Source organism: Pipistrellus kuhlii, unplaced genomic scaffold (genome assembly GCF_014108245.1).
Source record: "Pipistrellus kuhlii isolate mPipKuh1 unplaced genomic scaffold, mPipKuh1.p scaffold_m20_p_40, whole genome shotgun sequence".
NCBI classification, from domain to species: domain Eukaryota; kingdom Metazoa; phylum Chordata; class Mammalia; order Chiroptera; family Vespertilionidae; genus Pipistrellus; species Pipistrellus kuhlii.
Genome location: NW_023425541.1, coordinates 1,870,497 through 1,892,387, shown reverse-complemented (window position 1 = coordinate 1,892,387; position 21,891 = coordinate 1,870,497). Strand labels below are relative to the sequence as shown.

At 40.7% G+C, this 21,891-nt stretch overlaps 1 protein-coding gene and 1 pseudogene across 10 annotated transcripts in view; one reads left to right on the top strand and one right to left on the bottom strand.

The window, feature by feature from the left end:
• Positions 1 to 21,891, bottom strand: part of EDA (ectodysplasin A) — a 484,681-nt gene that overhangs the window by 437,355 nt on the left and 25,435 nt on the right. The window lies entirely within an intron of this gene.
• Positions 18,328 to 19,154, top strand: LOC118704125 (annotated as a pseudogene).

Genomic DNA, 21,891 nt, shown 5'->3' with positions numbered 1-21,891 from the left:
CTTTTCCCTAGGTTTTTATTTTTTGGAATACTGGCATATTTTTTGTTATACAAGATTAAGTGCTTACTCCTATTTACACATTAAATGAGATATTGTTAAAAATGAGAAACAAGACCTAGCTGGTTTGGCTCAATGGATAGAGCATCAGCCTGAGGACTAAAGGGTTCTGGGTTCAATTGTGATCAAGGGAACATGCCCAGGTTGTGGGCCCAATCCCTAGTAGGGGGTGTGCAGAAAGCAGCCAATCAATGATTCTCTCTTAACATTGACTAGCTGCCCAGTGCATGAATTTGTGCACGGTTGGGGTCCCTCTGGGTGGCCTGCAGGGATCGTGCCGAAACCCACAGTCCAATGCTCATGCAGCTCCTACCTGCCAATCCTGCTTATCCTGGCCCCACTGTGCCTGTCACGGGATTGCACCCAATCAGTCATGATTGGCAGAGGCTTGCACTGCCACAGCAGCACTCACCAGCCACGAACCCTGTGGCCTGTGGGATCAGGCTGAAATTGCCTCTCCAACATATCCCAAGGGGTCCCAGATTGCAAGAGGGCACAGGCCAAGCTGAGGGACCCCACCAGTGCATGATTGGGCTGAGGAGGGACCATAGGAGGGCTCTAGGGCACGTCTGGCCCATCTCACTCAGTCCGGATTGGCCAGACCCCAGCAGCAAGCTAACCTACTGGTTGGAGCATTTGTGCCATGGTAGTCAGTGCACATTATAGCGACTGGTCAACCAGTTGACTATCTGCTCCCTGGTGGTCAGTGCATGTCATAGCAAGCAGTCTAGCAGCCTTAGCATATCATTAGCATATTATGCTTTGATTGGTTGTTCAGTTCTGCCATTCAGTCTATTTGCATATTACCCTTTTATTATATCCTGGTGCACGAAATTCATGCATAGGCGGGGAGTCCCACAGCCCAGCCTGCACCATCTCACAATCCGGGACTGCTGGCTCCTAACCACTCACCTGCCTGCCTGCCTAATTACCCCTAACCACCTCTGCCTGCTGGCCTCATGCCCCTAACTGCTCCCCTGCCAACCTGAACACCCCCAACCGCCTCTGCCTGCCAGCTTGATCACCCCCTAAATGCTCCCCTGCTGGCCTGATTACCCCTAACCACCTCTGCCTTCCAGTCTGATGCCTCTAACTGTTCCCCTGCCAGCCTAATAGCCCCTAACCACCTCTGCCTGACAGCCTGATACCTCTAACCACCTCTTCCGCTTGGCCTGATTGCTCCCTAACTGCTTCTTTGCTGGCCTGATCACCCCTAACCACCTACCTCTGCCTGCTGGCCTGATTGTCCCAACTGCTACGCTGCCTGCCAGGATGATTGCCCCCTAATTTCTTCCCTGCCAGCCTGATCAACCCTAACCATCTCTGCCTGCCAGAATGATGTCCCTAACTGCTCCCCTGCTGGCCTGATCACCCCTAACTGCCACTGCCTGCCAACCTGATCACCCCTAACCACCTCTGCCTGCCAGTCTCATCCCCCTGTTCCCCTGTCAGCCTGATGCCCATAACTGATACCCTGCCAATCTGAACGCCCCTAACTTCCCTTCCTACCAGCATAATCACCCCTAACCACTTCTGCCCCCACCCCCACTACCATGGCTTTGTCTGGAAAGACATCTGGAAGATGTCCAGTTTAATTACCATATTATACTTTTATTAATATAGATGTTTCTATTTCTCTCTCTCTCTCTATCCCTTTCTATCTAAAATCAATAAAAATATATTTTTAAAAATGAAAAACAAGAAGTTTAGTGAACTTTGATATGTGATGATGGAGGGCTTTTGACTTGAAAGAAAACTTGGGTAAGGAGCCTCCAGTTAGGATCTAAAGGCCAAGAAATTGAGGTACCAATACTAGCCAATAGGGGAAATTAATTCCAACAGCATCATAAAAGCAAGGGCTTGCAGGGTTGAGGAAATCAAGAAGTACATAGCAGGACAAAGTGAGCTATGAATGTTATACAAAAAGCTTCTAAAGATTTCAAGGAGGGAATGAAATTGAGAATGGGAGGCTCCAGGGTCCAATATGCTTTCTGGAAGGGTGCTTTACCTTAATCAGGGCTCTAAAATGAAACAAGCCTTAGGGACAGACCCCATTAATAATCACAAGGTCCTTAAAATAGCATGGAATTCCAATCAATGAATGTGTTCAACTGTGTTTTAGAGTTCAATATTAGGGAGATTATTTTAGTATCTTAAGATTAACTTTTAAATTTAAAATAGTACAGACTGGGAAGAGGAAGAAGGCGCTGGCAGAACAGAGTTAAGGGAGAGGGATTCAGTGAGTGACAGGATGAAAGGAGTGTGTGTGGATCTGTGTAGTGAGTGTGTGAGTGAGTGTGTGAGTGAGTGAGGGAGAGTTAAATCCCCGTAGGAACAGCAGGGCCAGGCAGACCAGACTCTCGTGGACAAGGAGAGACTACCACTACTGCAGGCACTCCCCAGACTGTCGGACTCTGGCACGGAGCCCACACCATCTTGAAGGGAACAGTGGCCTTTTCTAGGAACTCATTAGCACTACCAATCAGACAGGACTTGGATTTGCCCAGCGACACAACAGCCACTCCAGCCAAAATCCTGCTGCCCCACCCGAAGACACGCGGAACCTGGGACCACCACCTACAAAGGTGCACTGCTCCGCAGCAGTAAGTGCAACTTCCCCCTCCTCAGCGGCAGAACTTCAGACACCACATTCACGCATTTCCAGCGCATAGGCATCCAGGGCACATCACTCTGCAGGCAGTGCCTGAGAGCCACTGGGAGCCCCTGTGGGTGTGATTTTGTACAGACAAGGGCTCACAGTCCTGCAGTAGAAATTCTGAACTTCCTCTTCCTGAATAACTTCCCACAGACACCCCAACTATGCAACTTTAGTGCCAGGGCCCCTCAGAGTGCCTCGGAGCTCTACACCAGCAAAGGCACCTCCACAGATACGCTTTCCAACAGGCAGGCCCCCTGAGCCAATCTATCCACAGCACGCTGAGGGAGCAGCTATGAGAATCTGCTGTGTGATTTTGCACAGACAAGGGCACGCTGCCCAACAGTAGAAATTTTGAATTCTGTCTTCCTGAATAACTACCCACGAACATCCCAAAGGTGCAACTTCAGTGCCAAGGCCCCTCAGTGCCTCAGAGCTCTGTGCTGACAAACACACCTGCACAGTTGCGCATTTTCAACAGGCAGGCACCCTGAGCTCATCTATACACAGGGCACTCGTAGAAGCCACTGTGAACTCTCCCTGGGTGTGATCTTGAACAAACAGGGATGCATTCCTCCCAGGCAGTAGAAATTCTGAATTCACTCATCCTGGATACCTGACTACAGACACCTCAGTTATGTGGCTACACTGTCAAGAGGCCTTTAGAGTGTTTCAGTGTGCCTCCCTGGCAAACATACCGTGGGTGACCCTGTGAACCACCACCTGGGAGCGAGCGCCTATCCACCACAGGTGCAGCAGCAAAAGCTGAGTCTGCCCATGCTACAATTACAGAACTCTGGACACCACAGTCATGCCTTTCCAGAGTAAAGGCCCCCTGAGTCCCATCACCCCAACAGACGGTTCCTGAGAGCCACTGTGAGTCCCCGCTGGATATGCATGATTTCAATCAAGGGTGCAAGACAGCAAAAATTGGGACACCCTCCTCCACGGCTGGTGACTTCTAAACACCACAGTTGTGCCTCTCCAACTTGCAGGCCTACATCAAGAGATCCCAAATGGCTCAAGTAGGGAGCTACACTAGATTACCAAGCCCAGGAGACCTGAGAGATCACACCAGTAGCACTATCCCCAAAAGAACCGGGTAGCAAAGCAATTGAATCTACAATTAAAACATTACAGGAAAACATGGGGAGACAAAAAAGCAATCCACTGAAAAAAGAAAAAGAGGAATCACCAGAAAGGGAGTTAAATGAAATTGAGGCTACCAATATATCTGAGTAAGAATGCAGAATAATGGTTATAAGAATGCTCAAATGGCTGGATGACAAATACATACAACTCAAAAAGTATATACACCACTCAATGAGAATTATAAGAAGCCGAATGAGAATGCTGCCAACATGAAAAGGATCCAAGAGGAGATAAAGAACAACAATGGAAGGCTTAAACAATAAACTACAAGAGGCTGAGAACCACATCAGTGAATTAGAAGACAAGTTGGGGGGAAAAACACACAAACACAGCAGCATCTGGAAAGAAGACTGAAAAAGCAAGAGGACAGCCGAAACCAGTTTGGTTTATTGGATAGAGCATCAGCCTGCAGACTGAAAAGTCCCAGGTTCAATTTCGGTCAAGGGCATGTACCTTGGTTACAGGCACATCCCCAGAAGGGGGAGTGCAAGAAGCAGCTGATCTCTCATCGATGTTTCTCTCTGTCCCTCTCTCTTCCTCTCAGTAAAAGAAATCAATAAAATAAATAAATAAAACCAAGAGGATAGCCTAAGGGAGCTTTGGGAGAATACAAAATGCAACAACATTTGCATAATAGGGGTAGCAGAAGGAGAGGAAGAAAAGCAAGTAAAAGAAAAACTGTTTGAAGAAACAATGACAAAAAACTTAGCTGATATTGGCAAGAAAAAAAAAAAAAAAAAAGAGCCGAAACTAGTTTTGCTCAGTGGATAGAGCGTCAGCCTACAGAATGAAAGGTCCCAGTCAAGGGCATGTACCTTGGTTGCGGGCACATCCCCAGTAGGGGGGGTGCAAGAGGCAGCTGATCGATGATTCTCTCTTATAGATGTTTCTAACCTTCTATCCCTTTCTCTTCTTCTCTGTAAAAAATCAATAAAAATATATATTTTTTAAAAAACATGAAAGTCCAAGAAGCATATAAAACCCCAAACAAGATGAACACTAAAAGAACTCTCTCTCTCCCTCCCTCTCAATCTAAAAAAACATCAATGAAAAATGGCCAGAGGATCTTAATATACATTTCTCCAAAGAGGGCATATGGATGGCCAATAGGCAGATGAAAAGAAGCTCAATGTCACTAATCCTCAGAGAAATGCAAATTAAAACCACAATGAGGTATCACTTCATACCTGCCAGGATAGCTATTATACTATCAATAAATCAACAAACAGCAAGTGCTGATGAGGATGTGGGGGGGGGGGGAAAGGAACTCTAGTACACTGCTGGTGGGAATGGAGACTGGTGCAGCACTATGGAAAACAGTATAAGGGTCCTCAGAAAGTTAAAAATGGACCGTCCAGATGTTTTACTCTAAAATGTTTATAGTTTTGCATTTTATATGATCCACTTTGAGTTAATTTTTTAAAATATATTTTATTGATTTCCACAGAAGAGGGATAGACAGCTAGAAACGTCGATGAAAGAGAAACATTGACCAGCTGCCTCCTGCACACGCCCTACTGAGGATGTGCCCACAACCAATGTACATGCCCTTGACCGGAATCGAACCTGGGACCTTTCAGTCCTCAGACTAACGCTCTATCCACTGAGCCAAACCAATTTAGGCTTGAGTTAATTTTTATGTAAGATTTCATGTAGGTCAAGTTTATTTATTTATTTTTTGCCTACGGATATCCAAATGCAATAGCATAATTTGTTGAAAACTGTTCTTGTCTCTTTTAAGGACTCACCTGATTAAATTAGGCCCAACCAGGATAATCTCCCTTTTGATTATCTCAAAGGCAACTGACTATGGAACAATTATACCACTTAAGCATCCATTTTTCCATATAGTAGCATAATCATGGGAGTGACGTCCCATCATATTTAATGCCAACATTCACACTCAACGGGAGAGCATTATATAAGGGTGTGGATCATTGAGTGGGTGGGTCATCCTAGAATTCTATCAGGATTCTATCAAAATGCTGGGAAAATCCATCCACACCCATTCCCCACCCCTGGGTTTGAGAAAAACTAATTAGCCCTAGGATCTTAATGCAAGTGAGGATTGGCTGTTTTGGAAAGTTCTATAGGGAGCTGAGAGTAGGTATGGGTACTTGTTTGCATGCCAAGCCCCAGGCAAAATATGATTTGCCTTTTCCTTCCCAAAGTTTGGGGTGGGTGGTATCACTCTGGACTAAACAGTTCAGATGGTGAGGTGAAACATGGGATAGATGGGGGAAGGGCATTATTACATGAGTCTTTTCTTTGAGTATAGAGCTTGGATTAACCAAGTCAGAGCAGAAGCTTGTTGTAGGCCCAATAAGAAATACCCATTTCATTGCAATCTATTTTCTAACCTTCATCAAAGTCAGTGTTCTGTCACTGACATTCAGATAATATGCATTGTTTGGGGTCCAAAGGTGAAACTTCTTTTAACAGTGACTTCTTTTGCTATGGGACTCTTTTTGTCCCTCTGCACCTCTCTGAGAGTAAGTGGCTGAGAAGGTTGAGAAAATTTCAGAAAAAACGTGAATTTAGATATATAAGGGGAATGTTATTAGAAGAAACCCACCTGAAATGAATGGAATCCCAAACCTGTTTGCTAACCAGTCCTTCATGAAGCTAAAGAAAAACCTGAAGCAAGAAGAGTGAGGAGAAGCACTGAATTATCATATGGTCACAAACATTCTCTTACTCTCACTCCCATCCTGTTCTGGACTTTCCTCATTAGCAGGCCCATCCTTCTCAATGTCAATGGCATACCTGGAACTAAACAGTGTGGCAGCCCTGATTCCAGCGTGTGCTCTGGAAATACCATTCTGAGGTAAGCAAACTCCCCTACACTCTTAACCTCTTCTCTAAGTGCATCCTATACCTCCTGCACTAACTCTTAAAATCAGGCTTCTTGTGGGCATAATACTTCCTCTACAACCCAACTCCTCTTCCCACATCCTGCCAGCACATTGCCTAAAACTAAGGTCTGCATCACCCAATCCCTGCAGCTGTTTTCATACCATTGCTCATTATCAGGTAAAACCCCTTCCTCTTTTAATACTCTTTCCATCTGATATTATCACCCTCTCTCCTCTTCCTCCCACTATCACTGTCATGCATTCTAACACATTGTTAGAGAATTTCAATCCCCTCTGGTTTATATATTCCTTCTCCATTCAAACTTCTGTCATCACACTGACTGATGTAAACATCCACGTGGATGATTGTATGTATTTCTGTAGCTCAATGGTTCTCAACCTGCAATCACTTGGAAAATTAAAAAAAATATACTGATGCCTGGGATTAACTCATACCAATTGAAACTGAATTTCTGGGGATGTGGCTTTAGCATAGACATAGTTTTAAACATTACAGGTGATTATAGTGTGTCAGTATTGCAATGACACTTTTTTATATTTCTATTGCAAGCCAGGATTGAGGACTACTGTTCTGACCCCAAGTTCCTTGACTTCCTCAGCTCTATTGACTTTATTTCCACTATACTTAAGAATACCAACTTCATGGACATATTCTGGTTTGCCATAACCTAGAATTTTGCTACCTCTGAATTCTCTCATTCCTAGAGACCCTCTACTATCTTTCACTTCCCTACTCTGGTATCCAATTTCAGCTGTTCCTCTTCCCCCCCCCCCCCCATAGCTCCCCTCCACCTGATTCCCCACCCCACTCCATGCCCTTACCCTCTGCCGCTGTCATCCATAGGTGTAAGATTTTTGTCCAATCTCTTACTACACCCCTCACACCTTCTTCCCCATGAGAATTGTTAGTCCACTCCCTTTTTATGTCCCTGATTCTGTTATATTCATCAGACCATTCTATTCTTCAGATTTTTTATTCACTTGAATTTTAGATTCACTTGTTGGTAGGTATGTATAATACAATATTTGATGTCTTTTTGTTGTTCATAATTTTTATCTTTACCTTTTTCTTCTTCTTCCTCCTTTTCTTAAAGAATACCCTTCAGCATTTCATATAATACTGGTTTGGGGGTGATGAATTCCTTTAGCTTTTTTCTTATCTGTGAAGCTCTTTATCTGACCTTCAATTCTGAATGATAGCTTTGCTGGGTAGAGTAATCTTGGTTGTAGGTTCTTGATGTTCATCACTTTAAATATTTCTTGCCACTCCCTTCTGACCTGCATAGTTTCTGTTGAGAAATCAGCTGACAATTGTATGGGTGCTCACTTGTAGGTAACTTTTTCTCTTGCTGCTTTCAAGATTCTCTCTTAGTCTTTTGCTCTTGGCATTTTAATAAAGATGTGTCTTGGAGTATTCCTCTTTGGATTCCTCTTGTTTGGGGTTCCGTGTACTTCCTGTATTTGTAAGTCTATTTCTTTCATCAGGTAGGGAAAGTTTTCTGTCATTATTTCTTCAAATACGTTTTCAATATTTTTCTCTCTTTCTTCTTCTGGCACCCCAAAAATTCGGATGTTGGTAAGCTCAAAGACACTCCTTACATTATCTTCATAATTTTTTATTCTTTTTTCTTTTTGTTTTTCTGGTTGGATGTTTTTTGTTTCCTCATATTTCAGATCTTTGGTTTGATTCTTGGGGTACATTGATCTACAGTTGAGTTTCTTATATTCTTTATTTCAGACAGTGTATGCTTAATTTCTGACTGGTCCTTTCCATTTTCTTGGCATTCTCATTAAGGTCCTTGAAGGTCTCACGAAGCTCCTCAGAGGTCTCATCAAGTTTCTCAGCAGTTTTTAGAAGATTGAGTAACCTTATAAATGTGGTTTTGAACTCTGTCATCTAGTAGTTTGCTTTCCTCCAATTCTTTCATTCGTGACATCTTTCTGTGTCTCTGTATTTTGGCTGCTTCCCTGGGTTGATGGAGTGGCTTTGTGTGGTAGGTGACCTATAGGGGCCAGAAGCTCAGCCTCCCCAATCATCTGAGGTGGACGCCCTTGGTATACCACTTTGTGGGCTGAGTGCAAAGTACTGGTGTAGTTAAGCCTTGATTGCTGTTGGATTCACTGTGAGGAATTGAACTCCAGGCCAATTGGCTGTGAGGAGCCGCTGTGTCTACCCTGTTTCCCCAAAAATAAGACAGTGTCTTATATTAATTTTTGCTCCCAAAGATGCGCTAGGTCTTATTTTCAGGGAATGTCTTATTTTTCCATGAAGAAGAATACAATACACATTTATTGTTAAATGAAAATAAAGGAAATTTATTACCTGTATACGGTACGGTAGTACAGTAGTTGTCAACACAAGCCAGACAAACTGTGAATCCTACAGTATCAAGAATTTACTCATTTATTCAGTGACAATTATTTCATCATCTTCTGGAACATCATCATAACAATCCAATTCCTGAATTTCCTGGTGAATTTCTTGTGACTCCATTTCTTTCAGAATCAGTGGACCAAATCTCTCATGTTTAGCAACAGCACTGTCTTTAAATGAGTACTACTTGTCAAGGTTGCCTTCTCGCAGTGCATTTGCAATGCAACTGTCAGTGATTTTCTCCCATGAATTCTTCACCCAAGTCACAACTTCTTGCAGTTTAGGTTTCACAAAGTTTCCACGCCAATTTCTCTCCATTCTATTTTCAATGTAGTCATTAATTTCCATGTGCAAATTGTCTTTGAGTGGCTTCTTTATTGCAATATCAAGAGTCTGGAGATAGGCCGTCATTCCTGTGGGAATCATTATCTGATCTGTTTTTCTTTCCTGAAGAAGTGTCTTTAGCACGGTGAGTGCTGGCTGCATCCCAGACTAGCAGACCTCTTTGGCTCCCTCGCATAACAAGCGGCAGCATTAAATCGACCCACTTCCTTATAACTGCTTGTGTGGCCCAGGCTTTTTCAGTTTCAAGAATAAAAATGCCCAAAACACATTCAATCTTTTCCTTCTTGCCCTTAGAAATGATTAAAGGTGGGATTTTAGTGCCATCCAGAGGAACTGCCAAAAATACAGGAAACAAGTGCACTTTTGTAAGCAGTGGAGGGAATGTACACTAAGGAGGCACCCCACTGTTCAATTGTCATTTGAGATGATTGGCCCATAAACACTGCAGTTTCATCCATAGCAATCATGTTGGAAAGATTGTATTTAGAGAAGTCAGCATCATCAATAAAGAACTTGAATGCAAGTGCTCACTTAATAACTTGAGTATTTTCCAACCTAAACAATGTTGTACCGGGGGCCTTATTTTCAGGGGGATGCCTTATATTTCACTCAGAAGGAAACTAAGTAGGTCTAATTTTCAGAGGATGTTTTATTTTTGGGGAAACACGGTACAATGGAGGAACTGCTGTGCTGGAGACACACTTATGGTGCAGGACTTGTTTCAGTGGAACTTTGGTACTCACTGAGTCTGCCTCTTGAATGTGTCACTTATGAATGTGAGGAATTGAAATCTGGTGTCTCACACTGACCACTAGGTACACTGGCTTCTGTATCTCCAATGGGGTGCAGGTCAGCTACTGTCTGAGGCCAACCTGCAGGAGCCACAGGGAGAACTACAGTTTTCTCCTCTTTGCTTGGGGTTTGGAGGTTTTGGAGCTGTCTGACCAGGGCTGTAGTTTGCTAGGTTAAGGTGTGATAGGGAAGGCCATTCATATGCAAAAGCCGCTGCTTGGTGCTTGGGAGGGTTTGTAGGTTGTGCAGGATGAGGTCTCAGAGCCTCACCAGGCTGAGGCATGGCAAACAGCGATGGCTGCCAGCCAGCTGACCCCACACCTCCAACCACATCCCTGTGTCCCAAGCCCTAGCGCAGCAAACAATTATTCCTGCACGCAGCTCTGTGAGCAAACCACCCTCACTTTGACCCAATGGCAGACAGTCCTGCTTCTCCCCATAGGAGTTTGAGTCCCCCACATCTCCCCAGAAACTGGATTTCAGAGAAATAGAGAGCTTGTCTCCCTTCGGGCTGAAGAATGCAATGCACATCACCAACCCAGTTTGCGCGCGCCTCCATATCTCAGCTTTTCAGTGCTTGTACACTGAATTCTCTTTTCTCTTTCCTTCTAGTTTTAGAACTTCCACTCAGCCAGCTTTCCTGTGGTTCAGTGTCATAGACGTTTTATCTTTTAGTTCTAGTTTTAAAATTGTGTGAGGCAGCAGTTTAGGTGTTTACCTACGCTGCCATCTTGGCTACCTCCACTTTGCCATGTCTTCTGGAATATTCTTGTAGTTTCATGATCAAAGGGTGGTTCAAATTGATTACTTATTGTAGGTAGTGATCAGTATTAATGAATCCACCTGGTTTTAGATGCACATAATACACCACACTTTCCTAATCCCACCTCCCACCAAATGCAAAGCACTGTCTTCTTTCTGAAGTGATTTGGCCTTGCAGTCGATATTAATGGTTGACCTGAACCAACCCATGATTTTCTGCATTTGGGATTCTGAAAATAAATCCACTTTTCATCGCCAGTCACAATTTGATGCAAAAAAGACTTTCTTTCCTGCAGTTAAAGCAACATTTTACTGATGACTTTTCAGTTTTCCATTTGTCTTTTGTTCATTTCATGTGGCACCCATTTTCCTTCCTTTAAAATCTTTTCCATTGCTTGTAAATAATCAGAAATTGTTTGGTAAGCAACATTAAATCTTTCTGCAAGTTATTTTAGAGTTTGACACACATCTTCATCCAATAATGCTTGTAATTGTTGATCTTCAAACTTTTTCAGTTGACCTGGATGTTCTTTGTCTTTCACACAGAAATCACCACTTTTAAAGCATTTAAACCAGCATTCACAAGCATCTTGAGATGGAACATGTTCACTATAAGCTTCCCAAAGTATTAAGTAGCACTCTTCTTCAAAATAAACTAATTAATTATAACTTCCCACAAATGTTCTTTTCTTGGCATGAAATCTGACATTTTTTAAGTGTAAAAATATCTATGGTAACACCTTCAGCAAAATTGACATGAAGTTTTGATGCTTGTTATCAATACAACAAAATGGTATACATATCAAATCACATATATATCAACATATGTGTAACTCCATCTATTGAAAAAAAAATCCGCATTATTAAATGGTACACCTAGTAATAGGGACTCAATGTAGTGGTGGTGGAGTTGAGAGAACTTCTGAACCCTTCTCCTCTTCCTTCTTTTTTTTCAGTCTTACTAAACATGAGAAGTGTTAAAATTATTCCTTCCATAATAAACTCTCAGTGTTTTCACAACCTAAGCACTTAAACTACATAGCAAAAGAGAGTTAGAGGTCTACAATGCTTCTGGGCACAGAGCCTTGTAGATTGATCGAGAACATTAATAATTTTCAAGCTTTTCTTGCCCTTGTAGGCCATAGGTATGGCAGGATGAAACAAGAATTACAATTCACAACCACACACACACACACACAAAAAAAAATCAGATGTAATCTCATTTTGGAAATCAATTTCATGATGGCTACTTAGTTTCAACCCTTGCTATTCACCATCACTCCAATAAAAATTGCTTTTCATCTCTGAAGTGCAGACCCTCTGACAGGTGGATATGTGTAGAGAATATTACTCAGCAGCCCATTATTTTAAAGTGCTTTCATCAGTTAGCATTAGGAAAGTCCCCATAAAGCTACATTGAGATAGGAAACCACCCTCCTCCCTTGGCTATTCCAAGCACACAGGACTATCATCTGGCTGAGAAACTGTCAACTAAAAACCCTCTCTCCCACAAAGGTAGAGTTTATAAATTGATTTCCCAGATGGTGTTCTTTAAGCATTCACTATCACTCAAACTCATAGTCCACTGGTCTTCAAAGTTAGTCTTAGTATTACAGATGATAAATACTTAATAACCCTTAACAGGAGCTGAGCTTAGGCAAAGGGAACCAAATGTTATATCCTTCATAGTCTTCCTTTATTTCTGTCATTTGAGCATTAGTTCTCAAATGGAATGAGCATGGGCATCACCTTAAAAGTCATTTTTTTCCAAACAATATAGGCATGCTCATGGTCCCACTCTAAAAAATCTGAGTGTAGCCAAGGATATGTGTATTTGGAATAAATTTCCTAGGTAACAGCAATATGCACTCTTAATTAAGAACCACTGCAATACATGATCTGTATTATATATATTTAACCCAACAATCCTAACAGTGGTTAGGGGTGATCAGGCAGGCGAGCAGTTAGGAGTCAGTGGTCCTGGATTGTGAGAGGCAGTTGGACATCCCTCGAGGGGCCCTGGATTGGAGAGGGGGCAGGCCGGGCTGAAGGTACCCTCCCCGTGCACAAATTTCGTGCACTGGGTTGCTAGCCTAAGCAACTCTTTGACCATTCAAACAGTTGTATCGGGACCTCAGGGTTGGCAGCTTGTCTCTCTCCCAGGCCATAGCCTGGCTGGTCCCCATTCCTCTCTTGAGAGCTCATTTGTATCTGGCTGGTCCCTATTCCTCTCTGGCAAGTTCATTGTGCCTGGCTTGTCCCCATTCCTCTTTCATGAGCTTATTTGTGCCTGGCTGATCCCCATACCTCTCTCCCAGTGATGATTGTCTGAGTAGTCCTGGGGCAAAGGCATGAGAGTGTGATGACCATTTGCATAGCAGCTCTTTATTATATAGGATAATTCACATACCATAGAATTTGCCCATTTTAGGTGTACAGTTTAATGATTTTTAGTAACTCAACCAAAATTCTACTACTACCATCCTGGCTGTGGCAAATCCATTCTAGAATATTTGCTTCCCTCCAACAACCTCCCTCAATAAGTTATCTGGTTCACCTTAATCCCCATTCTCTCCATCTATTCAAGGTATTCACTAATCTAATTTTTGTCTGCATATTTGCCTATTTTGGATCCTTCATATAAACTGAATCATACATTATATTTTCTGTACTGGCTTTCACTTAGTGTAATATTTTTTAGTTCATCCATGTTATAGCATGCACCCATACTTTATTCCTTTTTATGGCTGAATAATAATCCATTGTATAGAATATAATGCTACATTTTGTTTACTCATCAGATATTTGGGTTCATTCCACTTTTTGGCTATCATGAATAATGCTATTATGAATATTTGTGTAGAAGTTTTACTGTGAATATTTGCTTTCACTTATCTTGGGTAAATCTAGTAGTATTAATAGTAGTGCTGGTCATGTGATAACTTTGAGTTAAATTATTGAAGAATTACCAAACTGACTTCCAAAACAGCTGTACCATTTTACATTCCCAACAGCAATGTATGAAGGTTTCCATTTCTCTACATCCCCACTTCTTATTGCCTTTTTAATTATGCCATTCTAATAAATGTGAAAGACTCTCCATTGTGCTTTTATTAAAAATATTCTTTTTTTTAATGTTTTATTGATTTATTTGAGAGAAAGAGAGAAGAGAGATTGACCTGAAAGAGAAACATTGGTTGGCTGCCTCCCACACCTACCCCAACAGGGGATCAAGTCCATGACTTTTTGGTGCATAGGATATGATACTTTACCAACTGAGGCACATTGGCCAGAGCTCCATTATGGTTTTTAAATTTTATTACTTTTATTGTAGGGTTCCTGTCTGTCAGGGAGAGGTGAATGGAAATTCAGGCACCTCTTAAAGGGCCAACACACAAAATTCCATCAAGCCACCCACCTTGTGCTCCAGCAGAGAGAGGGCAGAATGGACTGGAGCTGTGTAAGCAGATGCCAGGATCGGGGGCTGTGGGGTCAGAGCTCAGAAGGCAGACACCCTGGTTTCCTGTGCTGAGTCACAACCTCATGCTGCAAAGGTCATCTTTCTCATTCAGACATTTCCTATACAGCTGACCTTACCTGGGGGGAAGAAAGTTGATCCACCTAATTGGAAAATATTTTGCCCCACAGTGCAGAGTTTCTCAGGCCCATTAAGAGAGTGAGAATAGACCTTGCCAGCTTTGCTCAGTGGATAGAGCATTAGCCTTAAGACTGAAAGGTCTCAGGTGCAATTCCAGTCAAGGGCACATGCTTAGGTTCAGGTTTGATCCCCAGTAGGGGGCTTGCTGGAGGCAGCTAATCAATGATTCTCTCTCATCACTGATGTTTCTATTTCTCTCCCTTTCCCTTCCTCTCTGAAATCAATACAAATATATTTTTTAAAAAGAAACTAAGAATAACAATTAGCCTCCAGGAAGAAGCAATTGCCCCACCCAGTTAGGAAAAAAACCTCTTGCCACACCTGTGGACGATTTCCTGCAGGCAATTCAAGACAAAATCCTATCAGTCTATAGAAAGAGGCAGTCTCTGGAGGCTTTGAATATTTGACTGATCTAATTAGTCAGAAACAGTGTTTGATACTGTCCTACATTAGAGATTGAGAGGCATACTAGGTCAACCTAATACATAGTCACAAATCCAAACAGGCAGCCAAAATGAGGAGACAAAGAAACAACCCCAAATGAAAGAACAAGAGAATTTTCCAGAAGAAGAGATAAATGAAACGCAGGTAAGAAATTTATCTGATACAGAGGTCAGAATAATTATGGTAAAGATGCTCAACAGCATGAGAAAAGATATAGTAACTATGAAAACAGAAATAAAGAATGATTTGCACAAATAAAGAACATATTGAAATGAATACACAGCAGATTAGGGAAGCTGAGGATCAAATCAGTGAATTAGAAGGTGGGGTTGAAAAAATATTTGTACATATTGAAAAATAATCACCACAATAAGTCTAGTAAACATGTCACCATACACAGTTATAATTTTTTTTCTTATGAGAACTTTTAAGATCAAATCTCTTAGCAACTTTTAAATATGCAATACAGTATTATTAACTACAGTCACCATTCTGTACACTACATCTCTTTGACATTTATAACTGGAAAATTTTACCTTTTGACTTCCTTCACCCACTTTGCCCATCTCTCACCCTTCTGTTCTAGCTATGAGTTTAGTTTAAAAAAATTTTTTTTTAGATTCTACATATAACTGAGATCACATGGTATTTGTCTTCATCGTGGTTTTAGTTTGCATTTCCCTGATGAATAATGATGCTGAGCACTTTCATATATTTATTTATTCATTTTAATAACTTCTGTGATAAGCTATTTGTTTATATATTTTGCTCATTTTTTGTTCAGGTTGTCTTTTCATTGTGTTCCAAGAGCCCTTTATAAATTCTAAATATAAAATCTGTGTGTGTGTGTGTGTTTTTAATGTATTGATTGAGAGAGAGAGAGAGAGAGAGAGAGAGAGAGAGAGAGATAAAGAAATTTGTTGTTTAACGTATTTATCCATTCATTGGTTGGTTCTTGTATGTGTCCTGACTAGGGATCAAACCAGCAACCCTGGTGCATAGATACAATGATCCAATCAACTGAGCCACCCAGCCTGGGCTGGATATAAATTGTTTATTTAATATGTTTTGCAAATATTTTCCTGTGATCTGTCACATTTATTCCATTTTTAAATATTGTTTGAAAAAAAATTTAGGTCCAGTTTATCAGTTTCATCTTTTTTTTTTTTGGCGGGGGGGAGACTTTGTTTTGTTGTCCTACCTAAGAAGTTCTGTCCAGTCCAAAGTCTTGAAAAGTTTCCATTTTTTCATCTAAAAGTTTTATTGTTTTGACACATTTATGCCTTTCATACATTTTAAAATTTAATTTATTCAGGTAATATGGTCAATAATATTACATAAATTTCCGGTGTACAACAATATAATTCGATATCTGAAATCTCTATTGCATGCTCACCACCAAAATTCCAGTTTCTTTCTATAAATTAATTTTTGGACATGGCATACAGTGAGGGTCTAAGTTGAACTGTTTACATGTGGATATACAAATGTCCCAGCATCATTTGTTGAACAGAGTATCTTTTTGCCCAATGAATTGTCCAGGTACATTTGTCAAAAATCAACTGACCATAAATGTTAGGGTTGTTAATATATAATCAATTCTATTCCACTGATTGATATGCCTAGTCTATGCCAGGATCATACTGTCTTAATAACTGTAGATTTATAAAGTTTTCTGTTCCCTGAATATGCTATGTTCTCTCTCACCTCTTCCAGTTCTTTGTACATGTTATTTCTTCTGCCTAAAATAGTCTTATCTAGACAACTCTTACTTATTTTTCAGGTCTAATGTGAAAAGATGCTTTGTCCAATAACTGTTCCTGATTTTAAAAGTCTGGGTCAGGTATTCCTACTTAGTGCTACAGAACATCCTATAATTATCTTTATCATTGCATTGTCACATTGCATTACATTTGCCTGTAAGCTCCATAATGGCAAAAATCTTCTCTAACCAGTTCAGGAGTTTCAGTTTTATTACTATGTTCAGTGTATGTGCATAGGAAATGATCAATAAATATTTATTGAATAAATGATGTACTGATTCTGCTTCTAGTTAAGGAAGACTAATTCAGACCAAATGCCCTGCTGAAAACAATAAAACTGTGATAAAATATAAATTTTATATATATAAATTTTATATATATATATATAAATTATATATATATTATATATATACATATCAATACATATATATAATATATATAAAGGCATCCAAGAACTAATAAGGCAATAAAGTATTATGGAGCAAAGATCAGGAGGAGAAGAAAACCAAGAGAGGCTGTTTTTCTCATCAGGTTATTACAGAAGAGTCAGCTGAGGGACAGCTGAGCTTATAACAAGTGCAATGAACTAAAATAACAAACATTTGAATTCAGGACCCATCATTGAGGGGAACAATAGATAAACCCTCAGATATTGGGTTCCAACTGAACATGTATACACACTGAAAGGAAGGCTAAATCAGTCTTCAGGTGGCCAGCATTAAAGTACCCCAAACTTGGGCTGATTTTAAGTAATACTGGATTGTTAGTGCCACTAACCACCTGCCTGAAATGAGCATAAATCCTTTCTGGATCAAGATTTTAAAAGCTGAGGCCTCAACCCATCTCTATTACAGTTTTTCGGATACAGAGTCTGCCACTCAACCAAAACAAGGCAAAATAAATTTTAAAATCAAGAGAGATAATAGACAACAAAAAATACCTTAAAGGATTGAGATAGCTTCCAGATGAAGAATTTCAAATAATTGTGCTTAATATGCTCAAGAAAAGACTACATTGTAAATTTTAGCAAAGAAATGAATACTATTTTTCAAATGAACCAAGTGAAAATTCTAGAAGTCTGCCTTGGTGTGGTATATTTAGTGGAAGCCTGAAGTGGGGAGGCTCTAGGAACCAGAAATGACAATGGCTGTGGGGAGTGAGGCTGCACAGGGAAGCAGCTGGAGAACCAGGAAATGGCAACCTCTGAGGGTGGGGCTTAAGGTCCTGGAAATGACAACAGCTGCTGTAACCAGGGGTAACAAAGGAAGCTTTTGTGGTGGTGCTGGCCAGTGGCAGCAGCAGCAGCAGTAGCAGCAGCAGACCAGAGTTTCCCTACAGTGTCAAGTAGGTGTCAGCATAGGAAGAGGAAGTGGTGCTTCAGGAAGTAGCAGGGGAATTTTAGGGGCTTGAGAGGGAGTGTGAGCCAGGGCCAGAAATGAACCACAGAAATGAACCAGCAGAATACAACCCATTTACCTAGTGGGGCCTCTGGATGCACAACATCCCAGAGGTGCCCACCCTGAGGGGCACAAGTGCATCCAACAATGATTTAGCCACTCTTTTTAAATATTCAATCTGCTTTGACTATGCATTACCACCCATATTTCAGTGTCACAGTGGCCATCTTGTGTGTAGCGACTGACACCCAAAGCTCACATGTTGTCCAACCTGCCAGGGCCCATTGGGATCCATTCACAACTTGGCCTTGGAGAAATTGGCCAATTCAGTACTTTTTCCTTGCAAATATGCCCCATATGGATGTGAAACAAGCCATGAAGTGCTATGTGAGTTTAGGCCTTGCCCTTACCCCAGCCCAGGTACTTTCTGTAAATGGCAAGGCACTTTGGATGCTGTCATCCCACATCTGAAGAATCAACACCCATTTGTTGCAACCCTAAAGGGAGAGGATATAATTTTTCCTGCTACAGACATCAATCTTTCTAGGGCTCTAGACTGGGTGATGATCCAGTCCTGTTAATGCTTTCATTTCATGATAGTCTTGGAGAAAAAGGAAAACCATGAGTGGTACCAGCAGTTCTTTTCCACTGTACAGCTGATAGGAACACACAAGCAAGCTGAAAATTTTGCTTACCGACTTGGGCTAACTGATCATAAGCAGCAATTGACTTGGGAAGCCATTTCTCTAACTATACATGAGGAAATTGAAACAGCCATTATAAAGAAGAACTGCCTAGTCTTTGACATAAGCACTGCACAGATTGTTGCAAAAAAATTTGGCAATTTAGGCATCAATTTATCTATTAACAAGTGTTGAAATGACAATAAAAATTGTTCTGGCCAGTGCGTAAAACATTGCATTCAATTTCACAGAGAATAGGTACCCTTTTGCCTGTCAACCTGAAACTTTTGGTATGTAGAAGCTAGTCACATGAAAGTAAATAAAATAAAAGGCTGTTAAAAGGAAACAGGTGCATGTAGTGACATTAATATAGTTACAAATAAGTCAACAGCAAACCACTGAATACACATACACACACACACACACACACACACACACACACACACTCAAGATGGGCATCTTTTGTATTAAGAAAGAAAGCATTGTAAAGTAATTTGGAGGCCTAGCTGGTTTGGCCCAGTGGATAGAATGTCAGCCTGTGGACCAAAGGGTCCTGGGTTCAATTCTGGTTGCAGGCTACTCCCTGGCCCAGGCCTTGGTCAAGGCTTGTGCAAGAGACAACCAATCTATGTGTTTCTCTTACATTGATATTTCTCTCTGCTTTTCCCTCTCTCTTCCACTCTCCCTAAAAATCAATGGAAACATAGCCTTGGATGAAGATTAACAAAATAATAATAATAATAATAATTTGCATTTGTTGTAAAATGAATGTACTGTTGAAAAATACTGGTTTTGCCGGGACCGGTTTGGCTCAGTGGATAGAGCGTCAGCCTGTGGACTGAAAGGTCCCGGGTTCGATTCTGGGCAAGGGCATGTACCTTGGTTGTGGGCACATCCCCGGTGGAGGGTGTGCAAGAGGCAGCTGATCAATGATTCTCTCTCATCGATGTTTCTAACTCTCTATCCCTCTATCTTCCTCTCTGTGAAAAATCAATAAAATATATATATTTTTTAAGAAAAATACTGGGTTTTTTTGTTTGTTTTTTTATTTGTTGCTGTTGCTTTTGTGTGCATGTATGTATGCGCGCATGTGTATTTGGGTGTTATTTTTTTTTGTCCTTTAATGGACAAGCCATGTTGAGTAGTCTTCTCACTGCTTTTCCCTCTTTTTCAAATTAAATTCATTGGGGTGACATTGGTTAATAGTATTATATAGGATACAAGTGTGCAATTCTATGATAGATCATCTTTATATTGCATTGCCCTCCATCCAAACTAAAATCTCCATTTGTTATCATATATTTGACCCCTTTTCCCTCTGGTAACCACCATACTGTTTCTGTGTGAGTTTTTATTTGTTTTTCTTGTTTATTATTTGCTTTCAATTTATATCCCACATATAAGTGAAATCATATGGGTCTTAACTTTTTATGCCTGACTTATTTTGCTTAGCCGGATGTTCCTAAGATCTATCCATGTTGTCACAAATGATAGTATTTCATCTTTTCTGATGGCTGAGTGGTATTCCATTGTAAATATCTATCAAATATTCCTTTTTATTTTTCCCTGAAATACATTTTATTAATTGATTGATTTTTTAACAAAAATAATCATTTTAACAAGCAAGAAAAAATAAATATGTGTGAAAAGTGAAATTAAGAAATCAGTGGATGAGTTTAACAGAAAATAAGGTAAAGCTAAGGAAAGTGAGTTGGAAAGAAAATATTCAGAATAAAATACAGAGAGAAAAAAGGATGGGATATAGAAAAAGTGCATTAGAGGCCTAAGGACTACAAAGAAAATTTCTAAAAGAGGTTGTTACAGAATATTAGAATAGAGCAATAATAATGCAGGGACAACATTTAAAGAACTAATATCCCAGACCAGGGTTGCTCATTTGGTTGGGCATCCATCCCATGCACTGAAAGGTTGCCAGTTTGATTCTGGATCAGGGCACATGCCCAGGTTGCAGGCTCAATCCCCAGTAGTAGGAATGCAGGGGTGGGGGTGGGGGTGGGGGGCAGCTGATAGATGTTTTATTGTCACATGGATGTTTCTCTCTCTCCTTCTTTTGTCTCTCTAAAAAATTAATAAAAAATAAATAATACCTGAGAACATTTCAAAACTGATGGACAACCATAAAACTACAAATTCAAGTACTTTGATCCACAATGAAGATAAACATAATGAAAATTAGTCTAGGCTGTGTTGCTCAGTACTTGAGCTTCGACCTATGAACTAGGCTGTCATGGTTTGATTCCCAGTCAGGACACATGAGTTTCAGGCTCAATCCCCAGAGAGGACATACACAAGGTAGCCAATTAAAGATTCGTTCTCATCATTGATGTTTCTCTGCCTCTCCCTTCATCTTGAAATCAATAAGAATATATTTTTAAAAGTAAGAAAATCACACCTAGCCCTAGCTGGGTGGCTCAGTTGATTGGAGCACCATCCAGTACACCAAAAAGGTTGTGGTTTGATCCTTGTTTGGGAGTGTATGGGAGGAAACTGATCTATCTTTCCTCTCACATCAATTTTTTTCTCTCTCTCTCCCTTCATTTCTCTAAAATCAATTTTTTAAATGGTGTATATTAAATGTAGATTTTTACAAAGACAAGAAAAATCACACCTATGAAGTTCATGGTAATACGGTATTACCAAAATCCAAAAATAAAAAATATCAAAAGACAAAGCAGCACATTCCCTACCAAAGACGCAAAATGTTTTTTCAACTGATTTCCCATTAGAAAAAATGGAAGCCATTAGACAGTGAAGTGGTATCTTCAACATGTTTTAAAAAAATAACTGACTTTGGCCTGAGGAACCAAGATGGTGGCATAGGAAAATACTGGTATTCATCACCTCCCACAACCATATCAAAATTACAACTAAAATACAGACTAACCATTATTCAGATCCACCTGAAAGCTGG